Source organism: Chrysemys picta, unplaced genomic scaffold (assembly GCF_011386835.1).
Source record: "Chrysemys picta bellii isolate R12L10 unplaced genomic scaffold, ASM1138683v2 scaf642, whole genome shotgun sequence".
NCBI classification, from domain to species: domain Eukaryota; kingdom Metazoa; phylum Chordata; order Testudines; family Emydidae; genus Chrysemys; species Chrysemys picta.
The window spans coordinates 1-22162 of record NW_027053349.1 but is presented as its reverse complement, the minus strand read 5'-3'; the positions used below and the strand labels follow the sequence as shown (position 1 = coordinate 22162).

General features: G+C 48.2%; 1 long non-coding RNA gene across 2 annotated transcripts; it reads left to right on the top strand.

Annotated features, from left to right (window-relative positions):
* Positions 1-13549: 13549 nt before the first annotated feature.
* LOC135979090 (uncharacterized) lies at positions 13550-20689 on the top strand. Of its 2 annotated transcripts, none has more exons than XR_010596411.1 (3): positions 13550-13682; positions 16216-16377; positions 20587-20689. It is a non-coding gene; the product is annotated as an uncharacterized LOC135979090 (long non-coding RNA). The 2 variants fall into 2 exon arrangements; XR_010596412.1 differs by having other exon boundaries at positions 13551-13663.
* The last annotated feature ends 1473 nt before the right edge of the window (positions 20690-22162 follow it).

Genomic DNA, 22162 nt, shown 5'->3' with positions numbered 1-22162 from the left:
GCCACTTCCACGTTAGATTGATCAGGTCAAACAGTTGTGATCTTGGCGTTTTGCTCTTCTGCTACTTCCACTGTGGAATCTCTAGGTCCTTACGACTGTAGTCACTCCAGCTCTTGCCAGTATCTCAGCTTTCAACTGGGAGTTGTCTTTAGTAGCTTGTACTGCCATGTCATAGTAGGCCTTCTGGGCCTCCCCACACAGCACAGGAGTGAGGATATATGGCCCCACTGGTCTCACATTGGCCGCTCTTTCAAACATGAGGAGATACCCCATGATATCATGTTCTGCAGATAATTGCTGGTTTTTAGGGATCAGATCCCATCATGGCCACCTCCCAGAGTGGTCAGGGCTTTCAGTTGCCTCACTCCTTCCCATAGGGTGGCTTGGTCCTGGGCCACCTGATTCATCAGAAGTTGATTGTTTTTTTGTTGTATTCATACAGATTCCTGTTGAGGGCCATCTGGACTCAGGTAGCCTCTTGTTATATAACAGTGGACAGTGCCAGTGCCCTCACCACATCATCCATTTTCAGGACTGATGTACCTTAGTGGCTCTCAAACTTTTTTACTGGTGACCCCTTTCACATAGCAAGCCTCTGAGTGTGACCCCCCGCCTTATAAATTAAAAACACTTTTTTATATATTTAACACCTGTGACAGGGTCAGGCCAGATGGCTACAAGAGAGTGGTCGAAGGTAGATACATTAGCTCCAGGTTAAGCAGGTCCCTTTTCCCTGGGTAAGATAACAGGGACTATTCCAGAACACTCAGGAACTTTCTAGAACAAATTAAGGCAGGCAGGCTAATTAGGACACCTGTAGCCAATTGGGAAGTTACTAGAATTAATTAAGGCTAATCAGGACACCTGGTATAAAAAGGCTCTCCCCCCCAGTTAGTGAGGTGTGAGGAAGGAGCTGTGAGTGAGAGGACATACTGCTGGAGGACTGAGGAGTACAAGTGTTAAAGGACATCAGGAGGAAGGTCCTGTGGTGAGGCTAAAGAAGGTGTTGGGAGGAGGCCATGGGGAAGTAGCCCAGGGAGTTGTAGCTGTCGCACAGCTGTTCCAGGAGGCATCTAGACAGCTGCAGTCCACAGGGCCCTGGGCTGGAACCCGGAGTACAGGGCGGGACCGGGTTCCCCCCAAGCCTCCCTGATCAGACACAGAAGGAACTGACCTGGACTGTGGGTTCTACCAGAGGGGAAGGTCTCTGGGCTGTTCCCCAACCCACAGGGTGAATCTCTGAGGTGAACAAATCTGCCAATAAGCGCAGGACCCACCAAGATAGAGGAGGAACTTTATCACACACCATTATAAATGCTGGAGGCAAAGCAGGATTTGGGGTGGAGGTTGACAGCTCACAACCCCCCATATAATAATCTCATGACCCCTGAGGGGTCCTAACCCCCAGTTTGAAAACCCTGATTTACTTCATGCCTGGGATAGTCCACTGCATCAAATCCCACCCCAGACACCATGTGTGGCAAGGTGTAAGAGCCAGCAGGGCTAGAACCTAGGACCATAGGGGCTTTGCACCACCGACATCTCCACAGGAGACCTGGGCTGGGCAGCTACAGGAGGCCCCTGTGAAGTCAGGTTCAGCAGGAAGTAACTCCCAGTAGGGCTGGAGTGGTGGCCCCTCACAGCCTGCTGATTGGCCGATACCAGTATATAAACCAGGAAGCCATGAAGGGGAGCCGTCTGAGCAACAACACAGACTGAGTGCCTGCTTCTGCTCCAGACCCTGCTGGTGATAGACCCTAGACTCTGGCTTTTGACCCTGGTTCGTCCTCGACTTCGCTATTTGATCATTGTCTGTAACCTCGCTTTCAACACCAATCTCCTGGTAACCTGACCCTGCCTGCCTCCTGACACCTCTGGCCCATCTCAGACTCTGACCTCCTGATAGCTGACCTGGCCTGACTGCTGACACCTGCTCTGACCACTAGGTCAGACTGCCCATGTTCTGGTCATGACACAGAGAGTCAACATCTTCCTCACTTAGCTGCTTAAATTACCAACCCCGACACTGGTGTGTGGTAAAGCAGAGATTCTAGTTAGCTCTGACTGGATACTGATGGATGGGCTCTGGGCTGATAGATCGACCTCTGACTGCCTTGGTAGCTGAGGGAAAGGTGGTTGGCAGGACAGGCTGTCTTGGTGTAGGACAGGGCAGGACTGGTGGCTTTGCTGCAGGGGGCTCCATTTTTAAGCCTTCGTAAAAGGGTGGAGTTACAGGACTGGCTCCACCTCTTAGCTCTCTCTAGACCTGCCTCCAGCTAGGAAGAGTATATAAAAGAATCCTTGAGGGCTTGCAGCCATGGAAACCGATTAAGATGATGTTTGTTGCTGGGGGCTGAGTTGAGGGAATATTTCACAGCTCCAGAGACTGGGCGAGTTGGGTGTGGCTTCAGAGAGACCCCTGCGTTGTCCCAGTGCATGACTCGGGTCCCCTTTTGCTTTGGGGTATTGTATGTAGTTACCCAAGGCACTACCTTGTTGTAACAAACAGGTGTGTGTGTCCTCACCACTGCCCTCTGTTGGATGGAAACAGAACTACTCAGCCATGTGTGTGTCAGCCTCTCTACCAGAAACAGCTCAGGTGTTGGGCATCCAGAAGCAAAGACCCCTTTTGAAATGTCAGCACCACTTGTCCTCACCAGTCCTCCAGGAGTTTTCAGAAATAATTGTTAATAGATCTGAGATTGCTTCAGGTAGTTCTTTAATTACCCTAGCATGAATTTCATCAGCCCCTGCTGACCTCAATACATCTAACTTACGGAAAATATTCTTTAACCTATTCTTTCCCTATTTTGGCTTGTATTCCTTCCCTCTTGTTAATATTACTTGTGTTCAGTATCTCGTCACCATTCACTTTTCTAGTGAAGATTGAAGCAAAACAGGCATTAAACACCTCTGCTTTCTCGATGTCATCAGTTAGTAGCTCTCCTTCCCCGCTATGTAGAGGACCTACACTTCCCTTTGTCATTCTCTTGCTCCCAATGTATTTAAAGAATCTCTTGTTCTTCCCTTTTATGTTCCTCGCTATTTAACTCATTTTGTGCTTTAGCCTTTCTGATTTTGTTTCTATGTTCTTGTGCTATTCTTTTGTACTAGCAATTTGTCCATCTTTCCCCTTTTTGTAGGATTCCTTTTTATTTTCAGGTCTTCATTAAAGAGCTCCTGATAGAGCCATATTGGCCTCTTACCATTCTACTTCTCTCTCCTTCGCACTGAGATAGTTTGCAGTTGTGCCTGTAATACTGTGTCCTTGAGACTGCCGGCTCTCCTGAACTCCTTTTTCCTTGAGGTTTTCTTCCCATGAGCTCCCAGTAAGGTCCTACAGGAGCAGAGAGAATTCTCTTATGTCTCCTCCTCTGGAACACCTGGAGCTCAACTGCCCTTGTTGCGTGCACAGGTAAGGTTGCTGGTTGCTGCTTTCAGAGCTGAAGATTAACCCTTTGAATGCATGTGACTTGCCCAGCCACACTGACTGCTGAATTGAGTGTTGTGTGTTTTACCTGCTCTGATGCACCGATTACAGGACTGACTGTTAACTGTGTTTTTACCTGCTATACCACATTCACTGTAGAATTGAATGTTCTTCATTAAGTTTTCTTTCTCTCTCTCTCAAGCAGTTAGGAAAGGGTTAACAAGTATTCGTGCAGTTGCTCTAGTAGTTGACTGTTGCTAGTTTGAATGCATCTTTAAAGCTCCGATCTCTCAGTGCAAGTGTCATAGGAAATTTTATGTTAAGGGAGGAGCTGAATGAGGTGGAGGAAGAAGGATCAGCCTGAGGAAGAAAGATGTGGACAGTGAATCCATCTCAACCCACCGAGCTCCCCGGTCATTGAAAGGTAAGACTTGTATTGACTATTACGGATAGCTGGCTTATAGTCGGGGAAATGACTGTATGGATTGCCCTTTGCTGTTAAATAAAGGTTTCAAAGAAGACCTCAACTCTGTGTCGTCAGCCACTCCACCACCAAAGGTTAAGCCTTTGGGAGGATCCTGGATGAGTTGGTAACACTTACTTACCAATTCTCTGTTAAAGTCTGCTATTTTAATTCCATGGTCTTATTTTGTGACTCTCACTCCTTTCCTGTCAATCATGAATTCTATCATTCCATGATCACTTTCACCCAAATTGCTTTCCATCTTCAGAGTCGCAAATGATTCCGCCCTGTTAGTCAGAATCAAGTCTAAAATGGCTGTCCCCCTGGTTACTTCCTCCAATTCTTGGAACAAAACGTTGTCCCCGGTACATCCTAAGAACGTACTCGTCAGATATCTAGGTAGTTAAAGTCCCCCATTACTACCACGGATTATGTTTTGGATAGTTCTGTTATTTGTTCTAGAAATGCCTCATCTACTACCTTCTGATTTGGTGGCCTATTGTAGGAGGCCTACTGTGACATCACCCCTATTTTTTACTCCTTTTCTCTTTACCCAGAGACTGTCAACTCGTCTGCCTCTCACCTCCTTCTGGACCTCAGAATCCATATATATATATATTCTTGATGTACGTTGCAACCCCTCCTCTGTACCCTGCCTGTCCTTCCTGAACAAACCATGTCCCTCTATACCAACCTTCCAGTCATGAGTCTTATCCCACCAAGTCTCTGTGATGCCAATTAAATCATAATTTTTCTGATGTACTAATACTTCCAGTTCTTCCTGTTTATTCCCCGTCTGCCTTGCATTCGTGTATAGCTATCTAAGATACTGATCAGATTCCCCTCTTGTGCCTTCTATACCCTATTATAATTTTCCGTGTCCCTCCCAAAATCTAACCCTCTGTTAAGGTTGCCTTGTTTTTTTATACTTACTTGTGGTGTTTTGTCACCTGCCTCCTTTGAGCCTAGTTTGAAGCCCTGCTCACTAGGTTGGCAAGTTGGTGACTCGAGATGTTCTGCCCCATCTTGGTCAGATGGACCCAATCTCTTCCCTGCAGACCACAGCATCCCATGGTTGAGGGAGCCAAAGCCCTCCCATAGACACCATCTGCACAGCCATGCATTCGTCTCCAGGAGGCACATGTCCCTGCCTGGGCCTTTACCCTCAACCAATGGGATGGACAAGAACAGAACCTAAGCCCCTGGTCCCTTCACCCAGCTTCCAGAGCCTGGCAGTCATTGCTGATCTGCTGCGGGTCAGACCTGACAGTATTAGTGCCCATGTGTATGAGCAGCACGGGGTAGGGATGAACCATAGTTATGGGTTTCACATGGTTTCTGTTTAAAGCTGAAATTTGCATCCTTTCTAAAACCTACGTATACATGACGCCATGCACACAATGGGTCTGATCCAGCACCCTTAGGGAGCCTTTCCATTGACTTCTATGTGAATAGGATGAGACACCTGTATTTCTATACAAGATGTGTGTAAAGTATCTTTATCGCACCAAATTATGAGAGCAAGGTGTTGTTTTCATTTTTTGTTTTTGTTTCTTGCTTAGTAAATCATAGAATCATAGAATATCAGGGTTGGAAGAGACCTCAGGAGGTCATCTAGTCCAACACCTGCTCAAAGCAGGACCAGCCCCAACTAAATCATCCCAGCAGAGCCAGGGTTTTGTCAAGCTGGGTCTTAAAAACCTCTAAGGATGGAGATTCTACCACCTCCCTAGGTAACCCATTCCAGTGCTTCACCACCCTCCTAGTGAAATAGTGTTTCCTAATATCCAACATAGACCTCCCCCACTGCAACTTGAGACCATTGCTCCTTGTTCGATTATCTGCCATCAATGTGTCTAAAATAAAAAATCTCAGGGCCAGATTCTGCACACGCTAAAGTCAATGGGAATGAGATCTGGCAGTTGCTCATCTTAAAGGCATTGCCATTTCTTGCTTTTTCTCTCTCTTCCAGTTTCTTTCTTTCTGTTCTTCTGTCACAGCTGCATACAACAGTGATTTTGCATATAGGACATTTCAGGTTCTAACAAGTGTCATGTTACCAGCCACCCTGCTGGGATGCAAATCTTCTCCCTTTTGTGTTAAACTGTTTGTTTGGACGGTTGCCCTAACAAAGGAGGCTACACCCTGTTTCTAAGGAAATTGCTTGTGTGACTTATGGTTACCCTCAGCCTTGGCCTGACTAGGAGACCATCTTACTACATCTGTGACCAGCTCTGTTGTGGGAAGATCAGCTCCTGCAACTATGTGTTTAACCTCCCTTGTGGAAACAGGGACAACATTATGTATTTGTGGCCAACCAGGTTGAATGGGTTTTTGGGGTCAGCATCAACAAGTATTTCTTTTTTTCCCAGGGGGCTCCAAATCACAATCCTCTCTCAACCTTACAGCTGCTACCACCCCTTTATGGGCGCTAAGTCGGGCACGCAATTTACTAATCTCTGCTTACACTTCTGATGGCCTGTTGCTGCCTTGGCTGCCTCATTCTCATCTACAAGGAAGCGAGTTGCTGCTCTCACTTCTTCTAACAAAACTTGTGGGTGTGTTAACTCTTTCCTATACTGTTCTGCATTCCTGCTGGCCTTGTCTCTCTCCTCTTGCATATTTCTAAGTACAGTCACCATTTTAAGCTTTTCTGCTATAAATTCACACCCATCTGTCTCTCATTTGTTCAAACGCTGTTGTAACTGCTTTTTCTCCAGCTCCACTTCCTGCCTTCCCTTCATCATTTCAACCATATCCAGACATGCATAAAATAATGCCCATGCAGCAGCTGCATCCTTTGCACTACTCTGTGGTTTAAAGGTTGTGCAATATTGTTCAAAGCTCAGACTCACTTCAAGCAGGGGATTCTCACCCTTAAAGCACCCCCTTTCCCAGGGCATTTCCCCTTCATTACCCAGCTCTCTAACTTGTTGGTTTTCTCCTGTCTCAAGCGAGCAGCCAAGGGTTTTTTTAGCCATCTCTACTTCCCTTATCTCACTAATGATCCCTACCAAAAGCCCTTTCACGTAGTCACAGTATTGCTCTAAAATCTTTACTTTTAAGGCACAACTCTTTAACTCCTTCTTGCACGCTCCTACTGTTATTCTAAGCATGATTCTTAACTTAAAAATTACAGGATGTCACCAAATATTCTATGAGACCTCGCTAAAGGAGCTTAGTCTGAAAAAGGAAGAGACAGTTTGGACAGGTCTGTGCCTCAGTTTCCCCACTCCGCAGCAACTACTCAACAAGTACCACGTGATTTGGGTCACGTGCTGCCCACATTCCTCCACCAATTTGTTACTAGATTTTCCCATTACTTTGGGGTAGGCTCATTTATTAGGGTTACTCTTCTGGGGGAGGGGCTTCTGTAATTCTATCAATGTACTACTTGTGTCTTCATATGGAGTTCTACTTCTCCCTGCTGCAAGTTCCCTCCCAATGAGGCTATCCTGCAGGGCCTAGGCTCCCCAGGGCTGGGTTCTTCTAGACCCAGAATCAGATGAACACACACACACACACACACACACACACACACACATTAACAGAGCGTGTCTGAGAGGACTGGGTTAATCAGCACTCCCAAGCTGACCCCTTATATGCCCCTGGACGCAGCAGGCTGGGTCGAGTAGCACTTCCAAGCTGCCACCTTCGTATGCCCCAGGTTCAGCACGTCCCTATCCCCACTTTCACATTCCAGTTGTTCTGGTAGTAACCCACTTGATGAGCAAACCCCACAGGATTTTTGGGCACTGCAGGGATCTTTGCTTAGGTACGAGGAGTGTTGCTACAGAGCGAATGGGGAAGCCGAGAGAGAGAAGCAACCAGCTTAAGCAAGACAGTTATTTATTGCCAGGTAATAACCATACAAGGGGAGCCAAACAAACAAAACAGCGATAATATTAAATCTAACTTAAATTGGATTATAGAAGTCAGATTTAGAAAACTATCACTGATCACACAAGTCAGGGTCAGAAGGCTACACCGAGAGAGAGAGAGAGATCTGGGTTCTGACCACTCTGTGAAGCTTGAATTGATCAGGGTTCCCAGGTGGTGGTGGTAGCTGAGGGTCCGGAGTGCTGGAGGCAGTCCAAGCCCCCAGCACGATCAGTCAGGAGAAGATGAAGTCCCAATGGAACTGATACAGATTTTGGATCCAGGCATCAGAGAACTTACTTGAGCATGGGTAGGGGTTTTTCTAGGGAAAGAATGATGGCTCAAGGGAGAACACTAGATTTGTTTGTGGGTAAACTGATGGTTGAAGGGAGTATACCACAGTTGTTTTTGTTCAGGCTAGACAATAGGAACTGATTATTCCTGGCTATTTTCGGTGTTCCTTCCAGGGAGCTCACAATGCAATTAGGTAGCTTGGGTATTTTGGATTCCAATAAAGGGTTTATTATTAGAATTGGTCTGATAACTACTGAGCTGGGTGTGTGCAGGCATGGGTTCATTCACATCTGGAGCAGAGATCCCCCATGACGCAGTGCTTCCCTGCTTTTCTGGACCCAGAGTTCCATGCGGTTCTTGCCTTGGAATCTCTGTTCTCCATTCTGTTTGCTCTCTGTCCCATCTTCAATGCAAATGAGGCTAGGGGAGTTTCTCTAATCCTGTTACCCTTATCCCAGGGGTTTAGGTGTGTCTCCCACTGCCTTTTCATTGCTTTTTGTAAGTCTTTCTTCTGATCGGCTTTGGTTCAAGCAGAGGCTGGGGAGGGAGAGGTCTTTCATGAGTCAGACAGGCTGGGTACTGCGCCCTGGTTCCCCAAGAACACAGAGCTGATAGGTAACACCTCCTGGCTCATCACGAACTGTCAGGGAAGAGCTCATTCAGACCTTGCTCACAGATCATAACTTAAAATTATTAGGTTGGCCAACATCACTGAAACAAATGCACCAACATTGTCATAAAAAACAACAGCTGTCTGAGGAAGCTAGTCTTTGGTCATACTTTTCAAACCTATTCTGCTTTCTCAGGTACTAGTATTTTATCATATACTGTATATGCTTTTAAAGTGTATATTAATGTTACAATTTCAATTCAAATTTCCAACCAATGACTTAATTGGCAACACTGCTTCTGTTCTTTCTGAGGAACAAAATGTAGATATCAATGTTTTTTGCTGAACTTTCCACTCTGTTTCGATCACACATGATCTGGGCCCTGAATTATTTTTTTGTTTGGTTGTTTGTTTTCTTTATGACAGTAGAAGATGTCCATCCTTTTTCTCCATCCAGTTTGACACAAACATGGGCACCAGGTTCTAGATCTGGCAGTTCTGTAACAGTGACATCTGTTATAAAAGTATTTGTAAGCTCCTTTTTGCTTTTTTATCTGATTTGGCTATTTGTTTCATGTCTGGCCATGCTGGAGGTAGATCCTTTCCCCCAGTTGGAACAGCAGTTCTGAATTGTTTTCTCAGCAGGAGTTGTGCTGGACTATATCCATATTGGTGTTGATGGCTAGCACAGAAGAAGACCTATTCCTTCCTACTGCTGTTGGATTTTCTCAGCTGTCTCAGCCTCTCCACTCACTTGTAGGGAATTTGGGCTGCTACTAATATAACCAAAATCATATTTCATTTGTACTGACTTACCGCTCCGGTGAATTTTGGTTCATTGCCATCACTAGTTGTTCTGGAATATCAAAGGGAGAAAAAGTACATTTCAGCTTCTCAATGACACTGCAGCATACCATTTTTCCCCAAGTACATTATTTCTACATATCTGGAAAAATAATCCACTACAATCAGATAATGATGTTCTCTAAATTCTACAAGTGTGCAGCTAGTCTCTTGCAAGGTCTGTCTTGTAGAGGCGTTGTTATTCTACATGGTTCAGCATTGTCTCTCAAGGTTATTTGTACCTGATCTCCTTTCAGAGGTCCAATTGCCGTAAATACGCCACGGAGTTCTTCCACCTTTCTTACTAGGCCCCAACATGACTGCCGCTCTGCAGCTGAGAAGTTGGTTGGTCTTTGATCCTGTGATCACATGCACTCTGAATGCAAACCTTTTGTCTTTGTAAGTGTTTCTGTGGTTAACTGGTCCATATAGTTCAGAACACCTCCAGGACCAGTTAGGTGACTTCAACTCTGGGAGGGATTGAAGGTGATTGTAAGCCCCTTCTGATATGACTGTCACACCTGCTCCCGAGTCAATTTTAAAGTCAATAGTCTTTCTGTGGCTATTCAGTTCCACTTTCCAGGCCGGCTCTGTGTCATCACACATGACAGATCCCAGAAACAATGGCTTGATTGTTGGTAATCCTAGTCAGCTTCATGACTGCCTTAGTATGACAAACAGCTGCAAAATGTCTGCATTTTGTGCATTTATTACATCCTGTGTCATTAGCTGGACATACGTCTCTTGGGCAATGAATTTTTCCACATCTTGTGCATTTAGCCTGAAAGGTTTTATAGTTTTCCTGGGATTTAACTCTTCTTGCCCCAGGGGTTATATTTTGATGACTTTTAGCAGTCATGCAGGGCCCAGTGCTTGATTTGTAAATGAAGAGGTGCTGGGGCTCAGGCATAAACGATAATATTGTTTCCCCTCCCCATTCACATCTCCCTGGGATCTCCCCCACACACACTCCCCCTCCCCCAGTGTCTTCCTGTCCCTCCCACTGGCTTTCCCTCCCCCCAAAAGGGCTCCCCCTCCCGCAACAGGAAATCCATCCTCCTCTTCCCCCCACATCCAGGAAATCTTCCCTCCCAGCGAGAGCCGCACTCATGCATCTTGTTGACGTCACTAGGCATCACCCTAGGTAACTCGGGAGGGTGGAAGGCCACTAAGTGTCAATGAAGCCTTCCTGCACTAGGCCTAAGTGAACCAAACTCTATCCTTCCATGTTTAAACTCTAATCAACCTCAAAAGCCAGGTGCAATTGGAATATGTAAGCAACCAGTTATCTGTGTGCAACCCCCTGCTCAAGCGGTAATAATGAGGCCGGCATGTTTCTGGCTGAAGGGAAAAAGGACAAGATAACGGTTTAAAGAAGTTACTAACAAGCTAGGCTTATAGCTGCCAAGAATGACTTAACTGCTTAAATGTAATCGTTATTTGCTTAGTAACTATTACCAGGGATGGGAGGGGTAGAGGGAGGAATGGGGGGGGGGGGGTGAGGCTTAACTGCAAAATGTATAAAAGAAGAAAAACTGTTTCTGTTAGTGTGCTTGATCTGAGATGTGCCTGTCTCCTAGCACCGCTTTGGGATCCCAAATAAACGTTGTTTGCTTCTCCCCCTGGTGTGTTTATTGGCGCGAAGCACACGGGGCAACGAACCCGCTGTTGCTTTGCCTCGGGCACGCTGTGCTGGCAACAATCTGGAACCTCCGTTTTAACCCCAAAGTCCAGCCCTGCCCCCCACGGCAGCCCCGATGGGCCAGCACTGTGCCCCCTTCCCACCCTATGTGAGGAGAGAGGCTCAGCACACCCGAAAAGGCAGCTAATCAGCAGCCAGGAGAAGTGGGAACCACGCTGGGGTCCCAGGCTGGGGAGCCAATAAGGGGCAGGTCTTGCAATTGAGCGGCAGCGTGATTGGCCAGTCAACTTGCAGGGCCTGCGTGGGCTGAATGAGTGGCAGGTGGCCCAGCCCCTCAGAAGTGGGGGGTGGGGTTGAATGTGAGTGGTGGCCTGACTGGCCAAACAGCAATAGATGCGGAGCTAAAATATGACTGAAAAGCCCTGGGTTGAAGAGGCGGCGCCAGGGGGCTGGGCCCTGGTGTGAACAGCGGGTACCTGGGGGGTTGGGCCCTGGCCTGAAGAGGAGGTGCCTCAGGGGGCTGGGCCCCAGTGCGACAAGCAGGGGCTGGGCCCAGCCTAAAGAAGAGCTTCCCCAGTGCGAGGAGGAGGCTCCCCAGGGGCAGCCTGGGCCCCGGCCTGAGGAGGAGGCGCCCCGGGCGGGCTGGGCCCCGGTGTGAAGAGGTGGCACCTGAGGGCTGGGCCCCGGCCGGAGGAGGAACCTCTCCAGGGGGCTTGGCTCTGGGTAGCATCAGCACAAATGAAGCTCTCCCTGATCTGTTTACAGTTTCTAAGCTAGTTTCTGGTTTTTCAGGTTTGTGAAGTTTGTTTTGCTGCTCAGGTTCAGAGGGCTTTGCTATTTGGGTAGCTGTGTGAAGGTTTAAGTCTGTCTTTCATTTTAGTTCCTGAGAAAGATTTAGCTGGCAGGCAATAACCACACGATCCCTAATATTTTCATGTTTTACAGTTCCAAACTCAGTTTTCTGGCAATGCATGCAAAGCGCTTATGAACAATTCAGCAGATGCCCCTGGTTATTGAAATCTCTGGTGAAAACACGCCCTTCCATAAACCACATTTCTCTGAGCTATAAAGTGTGCATCAAATAGGCCCAGAATTCTGTCATAGTCACCTTCGTGATTGTCTTCAGTAAAGGGAGGGGATTTAAAGATATAAAGTAAAGATGATGCCTGAATGTCTGCAGCAACATCTTCCAAAATGCTGCTTTCAGTCTGTTCACTCTCTAGGTTTTTCAAAGCTGAAGTTTGCTGGGGCATTGAAGAGAAGCATGTTCATGAGCTCCTCCAACCTATGTTGCGTCTTGTTTGTTTATTTCTGTTTGCAACCTTTGTTGCTGCTTTCCTTTGTTTTGTGCTCTAAGAAGAGCTCTGTGTAAGCTCGAAAGATTGTCTGTCTCACCAGGGTCCAATAAAAGATATTACTTCACCCACCTTGCCTTTACCTCTGACACTGGTGGGCTTGTCTACACTTAAAATCCTGCAGCACCAGAGCTGCAGTGCTGTAGCCGTTCAACAGAGACACTACCTATGATGACCTAAGGGGTTCTCCCATCAGTGTAGGTAATCCACCCCCTGAGAGATGGTAGGTAGGTCGACAGAGGAATTCTTCCTTCAACCTAGTTCTGTCTACATGGGGACTTAGATCGCTTAACTGTGTCTCTCAGGGGTGTGGACTTTTCACATCCTTGACAGATGTAGTTAAGCCAACCTAATTGTCTAGTGTAGGCCCATGCCATGTATTTCTTGTACCCAGTAGGTTGCAGGGCTGCTGCGAGTAGGTCAGGCTCTTGTACCAGATACAGCCTGGCTACAGAGCTTCCTTAATAGACAGAGATGCCAGACATGTGTCCTCCAAGACCGTAAGATACCTTAGTGCACTGCTGGCTATAGCTCTTACCAGCTTAGATAATGTATGTCACATTGTGACATTCTGTACCTTGGGGGAGCGTGCTGTAACCCCCATATTCCTCATTTTCATATAATCGTGATCTTACGTATAGAGCATGCCTTGTAAGGTATCAGGGGAAAGGTTATGATCTGCTGAAAGTCATTTCTCTATCCATATATGTATATCATTAATGCATCTTAAGTTATGAGAATTGTGTAGTATGGTTGTCACTAAAACATGCTGTAAGTTGGGGAATCAGCCAGATATTAGCTCCCCAGAGGCAACAGCAAGGAAAGTAACCAACACTCGATGGGTTGTTTGACTCCCCACCCAACAGCCATTGTCCAGCAAGGGAGCTACAATGCAATGACTCACCTGCTTGTGGCCACATCAGGTGAATTGTTCAACCTTGCTTGGAGAAACTCAGTAATGCTCACCTGACTCTGAAGGGTGGGGGAGGGAGGGGCAAAGCCAAGGGGGAGGAAAGGACACGATAAAAGGAAGAGACGTTTGCCAGCTCTTCCTCTCTCTTCCTCCTACACTACAGACACCACACCAAGCGACTAAAGTGCTGATCAAAGGGGAGAGCCTGGCTGAAGAGCAGCCAGCCAGCCTGTGGTGAGAAGCATCTAAATTTGTAAGGGCATTGAAAGTGTTAAGATCAGCTTAGAATGCGTTTTGCTTTTATTTCATTTGACCAAATCTGATTTGTTGTGCTTTGACTTACAATCACTTAAATCTATCTTTATCGTTAATAAATGTGTTTGTTTATTCTACCTGAAGCAGTATTAAAGGGTGAACTGTCAGGTTGGAGGGAGGTTACTAGTGGAGTGCCTCAAGGTTCGGTTTTGGGACCCATTTTATTTAATCTATTTATAACTGACCTCGGAACCGATTGCAGGAGTGGGCTGATAAAGTTTGCGGATGATACGAAGGTGGGAGGCGTTGTAAATTCGGAGGAGGATAGGGATATCCTGCAGGGAGACTTGAATGAGCTTGTGAATTGGAGTATCAAAAATAGGATGAAATTTAATAGTGAAAAGTGTAAGGTGATGCATTTGGGGATGACTAATAACAATTTTAGTTACAAGATGGGGACGCATTGGTTAGAAGTAACGGAAGAGGAGAAGGACCTAGGGGTCCTTGTAGACCGCAGGATGACTATGAGTCGACAATGTGACGTGGCGGTGAAAAAAGCCAATGCTGCCTTGGGATGCATTAGGCGAGGTATATCTAATAGGGATAAGGAGGTCCTGCTCCCGTTGTACAAGGCGCTGGTGAGACCTCATTTGGAGTACTGTGTGCAGTTCTGGTCTCCCATGTTTAAAAAAGATGAACTCAAACTGGAACGGGTGCAGAGAAGGGCCACTAGGATGATCAGAGGAATGGAAAACCTGTCGTATGAAAGGAGACTAGAGGAGCTTGGGTTGTTTAGTCTGACAAAGCGAAGGCTGAGGGGGGATATGATTGCTATCTTTAAATATATTAGAGGGATTAATACAAGGGAGGGAGAAGAATTATTCCAGCTTAGTACTAATGTGGATACGAGAACGAATGGATATAAACTGGCCGTGGGGAAGTTCAGGCTTGAAATTAGACGAAGGTTTCTGACCGTCAGAGGGGTGAAATATTGGAACGGCCTTCCGAGGGAAACGGTGGGGGCGACGGACCTGTCTGGTTTTAAGATTAAGTTAGATAAGTTTATGGAGGGAATGGTTTAATGGTAAAACATAGTAGTCAAGGAAAACCAAGCAATGGTAGGTAAATAGTATAATGGCTAACAGGGGTCAGGCTGGAGACTCTTGCCTATATGCTCAGGGTCTTACTGATCGCCATATTTGGGGTCTGGAAGGAATTTTCCTCCAGGGCAGATTGGCTGAGCCTCTGGAGGTTTTTCGCCTTCCTCCGCAGCATGGGGCAGGGATCACTAGCAGGAGGGTCTCTGCCGATTGAAGTCACTAAAAACAGGATTGGGGACTTCAACAGCAGAGTCCAGGGAAGGGGTAGGGACGGTTTTATGGCCTGCAGCATGCAGGGGGTCAGACCAGATGATCATAATGGTCCCTTCTGACCTTAAAGTCTATGAGTCTATGAGTTTGAAGCGTGTCAGAGACTCCCCTTGGGATAACAAGCCTGGGACATATCAATGTCTTTGTTAAATTGATGAACTCATATAAGCTCACAGCATCCAGCGGGCATAACTGGATGCTGTAAGATGGAACGTCCTAGGGTTGTGTCTGCGACCAGAGATAGTGGCTAGTGTCATTCGGTTGCACAATCCAAGGAGTAGCTGACATGCCAGAGGCTGTGTGTGAACAGCCCAGGAGTGGGGGGTTCTCACAGCAGAGCAGCGTAAGGCTGGTTCCCAGAGTCAAGGATTGGAGTGACCTAGCAGTTCTAATTAATTAAATTAATTAAAACAGGTTAATTAAAACAGTTTTTTCACCAACACCAGTTACCGTTCGGTGCTCGGGAGATCGAATGTCATCTCTGATGTTATTCCTGATAACATCAGAGGGGAATGTCACACACATACTGTGCCAAGCAGCGACTGAACCATATAATACAGTTTAGGATTCCATCGCAGAGGGAGGGCGGGGTCCAAGTGTGTAGGGAGGATCCTTCCTTGTGGTATGGGAGTGCCTGGCCTGCTGCCAAATATTAACTGCATCACAGCTGGTTACAAACTCTCATAAAAGTGCCAGGCTTTGTCCATGTTGGGGGTTTGCCCCAATTCCAGCTGTTGGGGCAGCTGCCCCAGTGCAAAGCCCTGGTGTAAATGGGGGAAGTCACCCCAAGCCATGATTTTCACTGGTGCAGCTTAGCCCATGTTGTAGCTAGCTACGTGCGGATGGTTACCCCAGTTTGTTTTGTACCCGAACCCCTTTGTGGAAGACTCGAGAAGCTTGATACCAGCAAAGATATAACAGCCTTTCCAGCAGGGGGTCAACTGCACCAGTGCAAATAGCGGGTTTGTGTGTCTGCACCTAGGGGGCAATGCTGGTTGGAGTTGGTGCAAATTCCCAGTGTGGATACGGTCTGAGCATCCCACGTAATAAGAAAATCGCTGTGGAGCTGCAGAAGGTGTAAATACCGCAAGCTAATGACGCAGGTGATTAAACACAAAGCAGATCAGTTAAGAACATAACCCTCATTTTTATTCCCCCTAGGGCAGCTCTTGTGATAATTACGCCTTGCAGTGTCATCCTCAATCTTCAAATCTGAATGCATCCTGGTTTTGAAAAGCACTAACAGCCCAGTGTCAACCGGAGCTCAGTAGTAACCTTGGAACTGGTCTGCTAGAATGTCACACAAAAGACCTGAATCCTCAGGTAAGATGATATACTCTGAAACCATACCCTTACCGTGAACATTGTTACATGTAGAGCACTGGTCTCCAACCTTTTTAAGCACAAGATCACTTTTTGAATGTAGGTGCAACCCAAGATCCACCCTGCCCCTTCCCCAAGGCCCCACCCCGCTCATTCCATCCCCCCTCCCTCCATCACTCGATCTCCCCTACCCTCACTCACTTTCACCAGGCTGGGGCAGAGTGTTGGGGTGTGGGAAGGGGTGTGTGCTCTGGGCTCGGGCCGAGGGGTTCGAAGTAGGTGATGCAGTGGGGCTAAGGCAGGCTCCCTGCCTGCCCCGGTCCCGTGCCGCTCCCAGAAGCGGCCGTCACATCCCTAAGGCCCCTGGGGGTGGGCATGTGGCTCTGCCAGCTGCCCCTCCCTGAAGGCACCACCCCCGCAGCTCCCATTGGCCGTAGTTCCCTGTTCCCAACCAATGGGAGCTGCGGAGCTGGCACTGGGGCAGAAGCAGCGTGCGGAGACCGCCCCTGCCCTCCCCCAGGGGCCACAGGGACATGACAGCTGCTTCCAGGATCAGCACGGGGCCAGGGCAAGCAGTGAGCCTGCCTTAGCCCCACTGCGCCGCCAGACTTTTAGTGGCCGAAAATCTCCCGGATTGGCTGCAGTAGACTCCATGAGATTGATTAAACTGAGAGGTGCTGAGATACCACAGTGATGGGTACCAGTGCAAAACCTCTAAGCCCTGTAGGGAAAAACAAAAAAGTGTTCTGTTTTTGTCAGTCTTAGGCTTTGCACAGAGCAAGGGCTGAGCTGCTAAAGTTAAATCAAGGTTGAAACCTGCTTACGATCTGGGCTAGATCCTCAGCTGGTGCAAATTGGTCTGGCTGCATTGAAGACAGCAGAGCTCTGCCGAGTTAGCTGAGGACTTCGCCCCTGACATTTGAACTGTTTTCAACCCCGTTTCTTAGTAAAACTTGTTATAGTTAAAGTTGTTATAGTTAAGGTTAACGATTGCACCCAGGAGTTCTAGGCATTGACCAGAACCCCATTGTGCTAGGCGCTGTACAAATACAAAGAGCAAAACAACAGTCCCTGCCCCAAAGAGCTGACAATGTAAGCATAAGGCAAGAGACAATAATAGAAATGGACAGATTGGGAAGCGCGATGAGACAATATTGTCTCATGAGAGGCTGTGGTTCCAGCACAGCAGCAGCCTATCCGCTGTCAGGTTTTTGCAGGCATTCCGGCCCAGCAGAGCGCTAAGGAGGGCTTTGAAGGTGGTGTGACGGGGTTTACAGACCCCACCCAGAGACAGAGAGAGTAAAGGAGCAGTACTGGACAAAGAGCCCCGCCCCTTAGCAGCTGCGGAGCAGGTTCCAAATGGGGGATCTGCTGTAAAGGGGACCCTGACAGCCAAGTGTGGTTGAGGGGAAGAGTGAAGGGGAGGCCGTCTGAAGGGAGGAAGCCAGTTTGCTGTTTCTGGGGACAATACAATGCACAGGAGAGGGTCTGGACTATGGGTAAGAGCCAACCAGGAGCATAGGGGCCTGATCTTTTCCCCTTCCCCACTCCCTGCTGAGGGGAAATAACTGGACACTAGGAAGGGAACTGGGGAATGCCTATTTGGCTGAGTGAGCTGCTGAGACTGAATGAGAACTGCCTGCTGCGGGACGGGGGCAGTAGGATACGACCATGCCCCAAACGGAAAGAGATCAGGAGGTATGAAGCAGCCCCGGAGAGGTTGGCCAGGTGCACCAGGAAGAAGCAACCGAGACATTCCATGCCTCTCCCTCTTGGTCCCTGGGCTGGGACCCAGTGGAGAGGGAGGGCCCAGGCAGGGCCGGCTCGAGGGTTTTTGCCGCCCAAAGCAGCGGGGGGGGGGGGGGAAAAAATCCGTGATCACGATCGGCGGCACTTCGGCGGCAGCTCCACCACGCCGCTTTCTTTTTCCTGAGGTACCCGCCGCTGAATTGCCACCGAAGAGCTGAATGTGCCGCCCCTCTTCATTGGCCGCCCCAGGCACGTGCTTGCTGCGCTGGTGCCTGGAGCCACCCCTGATTTAGGTTAGATATTAGGAAAGCTTTCTAACAGTAAGGAGAGTTAAGCACTTTATCATTTGTTAAATATACCTAACGCTACAGAGAAGGTAAGGTCAGAGAAATGCACTTTGCACATGAACCAGTAAGTGGTGAGGTTTGTGATGGTCTTCAGTTCTTGGGCGACTCCGTTTCACACTCCCAGAGCACCCCAGGGAAAGTTCAGTCTGCTGCACAAGGTTTGCTCGTATAGTTGAGAGTTCCATTGGGCCAGAGGAGCGAAGTTATAGACCACGGTCTTCATCACCCAGCTTTAGAGAGTCTGTTAGGTATCCTGGGACCGGGCCATGGAGTGTCTTCAAGATAAGGACCAAGACCTTAAATTTGACAGGGCTTCATGCACAAGTCCACTGGGCTGGATGCAGTGCATCCGAGGGGGCCGAGGGAGTTGGCTGGTGTGATTGCAAAGCCATTGGCCATTGTCTTTGAAAACTCGTGGCAATCGGGGAAGGCCCCAGACGATTGAGAAAAGGCAAATCTAGTGCCCAGCTATAAAAAAGGGAAGAAGGAGAATCCGGGGAACTACAGATCAGTCAGCCTCACCTCAGTCCCTGGAAAATTCCTGAAGCAGGTCCCCGAGGAATCCAGTTTGAAGCACTTGGAGAAGAGGAAGGTGATCAGGAACAGTCAACATGGATTCACCAAGGGCAAGTCATGCCTGACCAACTTGATTGCCTTCTAAAATAAGATAACTGGCTCTGTGGATATGGGGAAAGCGGTGGATGTGATATATCTTGACTTTAGCAAAGCTTTTGATACGGGCTCCCACAGTATTCTTGCCAGCAAGTTAAAAAAGTATGGATTGGATGAATGGACTATAAGGTGGATAGAACTCTGGCTAGATCATCGGGCTCAACGGGATCAACGGCTCGATGTCTAGTTGGTAGCCGGTATCAAGCGGAGAGCTCCAGGGTTCTGTCATAGGGCTGGTTTTGTTCAACATCTTCATTAATGATCTGGATGATGGGATGGATTGCACTCTCAACAAGTTCGCAGATGACACTAAGCTGGGGGGAAGGTGGTAGATATGCTGGAGGGTAGGGATAGGGTCCAGAGTGACGTAGACAAATTGGAGGATTGGGCTAAAAGAAATCTGATGAGGTTCAACAAGGACAAGTGCAAGAGTCCTGCACTTAGGACAGAAGAATCCCATGCACTGCTACAGGCTGGGGACCGACTGGCTAGGCAGCAATTCCCCAGAAAAGGACCTGGGGATTGCAGTGGACAAGAAGCTGGCTATGAGTCAGCAGTGTGCCCTTGTTGCCAAGAAGGCTAACGGCATATTGGGCTGCATTAGTAGGAGCATTGCCAGCAGATCGAGGGAAGTGATTATTCCCCTCTATTTGGCACTGATGAGGCCATATCTGAAGTATTGCGTCCAGTTTTGGGCCCCCCACTACGGAAAGGATGTGGACAAATTGGAGAGAGTCCAGCAGAGAGCAACGAAAATGATCAGAGGGCTGAGGCACATGACTTACGAGGACCAGACTGAGGGAACTGGGATTGTTTAGTCTGCAGAAGAGAAGAGAGGGGGGATTTGATAGCTGCTTTCAACTACCTGAAGGGGGATTCCAAAGAGGATGGAGCTCGGCTGTTCTCAGTGGTGGCAGATGACAGAACAAGGAGCAAGGTCTCAAGTTGCAGTGGGGGAGGTCTAGGTTGGATATTAGGAAACACTATTTCACTAGGAGGGTGGTGAAGCACTGGAATGGGTTACCTAGGGAGGTGGTGGAATCTCCATCCTTAGAGGTTTTTAAGGCCCGGCTTGACAAAACTCTGGCAGGGGTGATTTAGTTGGTGTTGCACTGCTATGTTTTATATTAGTTGGAGTTTCCTAAATGCTGAAGGTTTCAGGCCCAGGTTTATTGCATTTTTGTAGCCCAGCCAAGGGGTGACAAAGGCATGAATAACTGCAGCCAGGTCTTAGTGTATGTACAGCCCCTAGCACGGTCTCGGCCTCGGCCTCTAGCAGTACTGTAATGCAAATAACAATGCTGGGTTTATACCAGTAAGTGGGTCAGCGTCTCCGCAGGCCATCTGTACTGAACCTCAGGTCCTTTATTAGTGAGCCTTGTAGCTGGTGTCCATCTCTAGCGCAATCACACTAACGAGAAGGCCCTTTTAATCTGAAAAGGTGCCATGCGGGAAGATATAAATGAATCACCTGCCAAGAAAAAGAGGAGTTTGGACACGTATCGAGCATTCGTACCAAAAGAGCAAGAGTTCCTGAAAACCTGTAAGTATGAAAAACTGCCCCCAGTCCCTGCTGATACTGGGGAGCTGTGCCCGGGATGTGCCTGAAATACACAGGGCTTTGGGGAGAGGGCAAAACTGGACCCAGCCCTGGCTGAGGTTGAGGGTACAGAAGCCGCTCTCCCTCCCCAGGGCTAGGGTGCAAGGCTGCACCAGCCCATGTTCATGTCACTGCTCTATGGCACTTGCAGCAGGGGGGGATCTGGGCCGCGGCATCCCATGGAAGCTGTGATGCTTCTCAGGGCATCCAGGGCTGCGAATCACCTCGTTGCCACCTGCTTCCAGTGTGAGGGAGTCTTGTGCCAGCTGGGCGTTAACGCTATTATACAACCAGCCTGTCAGCCACTCAAGCACTCTCCTCTGGGCTACACCAGCCCTGCCTTTGCCCTGCAGGCTGACAAGAGACATCAGCCAGCCTCCAAATGCCTTCAAAGTGTCCCACTGCTGTGTCCTGCCCCTCGTCACTGGATACCCACAGAAATCCCAGATCCTCTGTTCCCAAAGGAAAAATGTATCCCAGTTTTACCTTAGCCCACCGCTCCTGTCCTGTACCACACACAGCTCTTGAGTTCAATCATAGTTAGGGCCCTTCCAAATTCAATTCACGAACCATTTTGGTCAATTTCACAGTCATAGGATTTTAAAAATCATAAATGTCGTGAGTTCAGCTATTTAAGTTAAGGTTATTGTGTGTGTGTGGGGGGGGGGGGGTTGTGGTACTGCTGCCCTTACTTCTGCGCTGCTGCTACTGCTGGTGGCAGCACTGCGTTCAGAGCTGGGCAGCTGGAGAGTGGCAGCTGCTGGCCGGGAGCCCAGCTCTGAAGGCAGAATTGCTGCTAGCAGCAGCACATAAGTAAGGATGGCACGGTATGGTATGGTATTGCCACCCTTACATCTGCGCTGCTGCCTGAAGAGTTGGGCCCTCAGTCAGTAGCCATCGCTCTCCAGCCGCCCAGCTCTGAAGGCAGCAGCGCCGAAGTAAGGGTGGCATGGTCTGGTATTACCACCCTTACTTCTGCACTCTTGCTTGCGGGGCGCTGCCTTCAGAGCTGGGTGCCTGGCCAACAGCTGCCACTCTCCGGCTGCCCAGCTCTGAAGGCAGCACAGTAGTAAGGGTGACAATACCACAAACCCCCTAATATAACATTGCCACCCCCCTGCAACTCCCTTTTGGGTCAGGACCTCCAATTTGGGAAACGCTGGTCTCCCCCATGAAATCAGTATAGTACAGGGCAAAAGCACACCAAAAAAACAGATTTCACGGTCCGTGACGCGTTTTTCATGGCCATGAATTTGGTAGGGCCTTAATCATAGTGAAACAAAAGGGAATTAGTTTAAGAAAGACTAGAGATTCAACTGGAAACAAGGGTGAGTGATGGAAACAAATGGTTTCATATAAAACAAAATCATAAGACATGAACTAGGGTCTACACTTACTAATAGTTACCTTTCCTAGC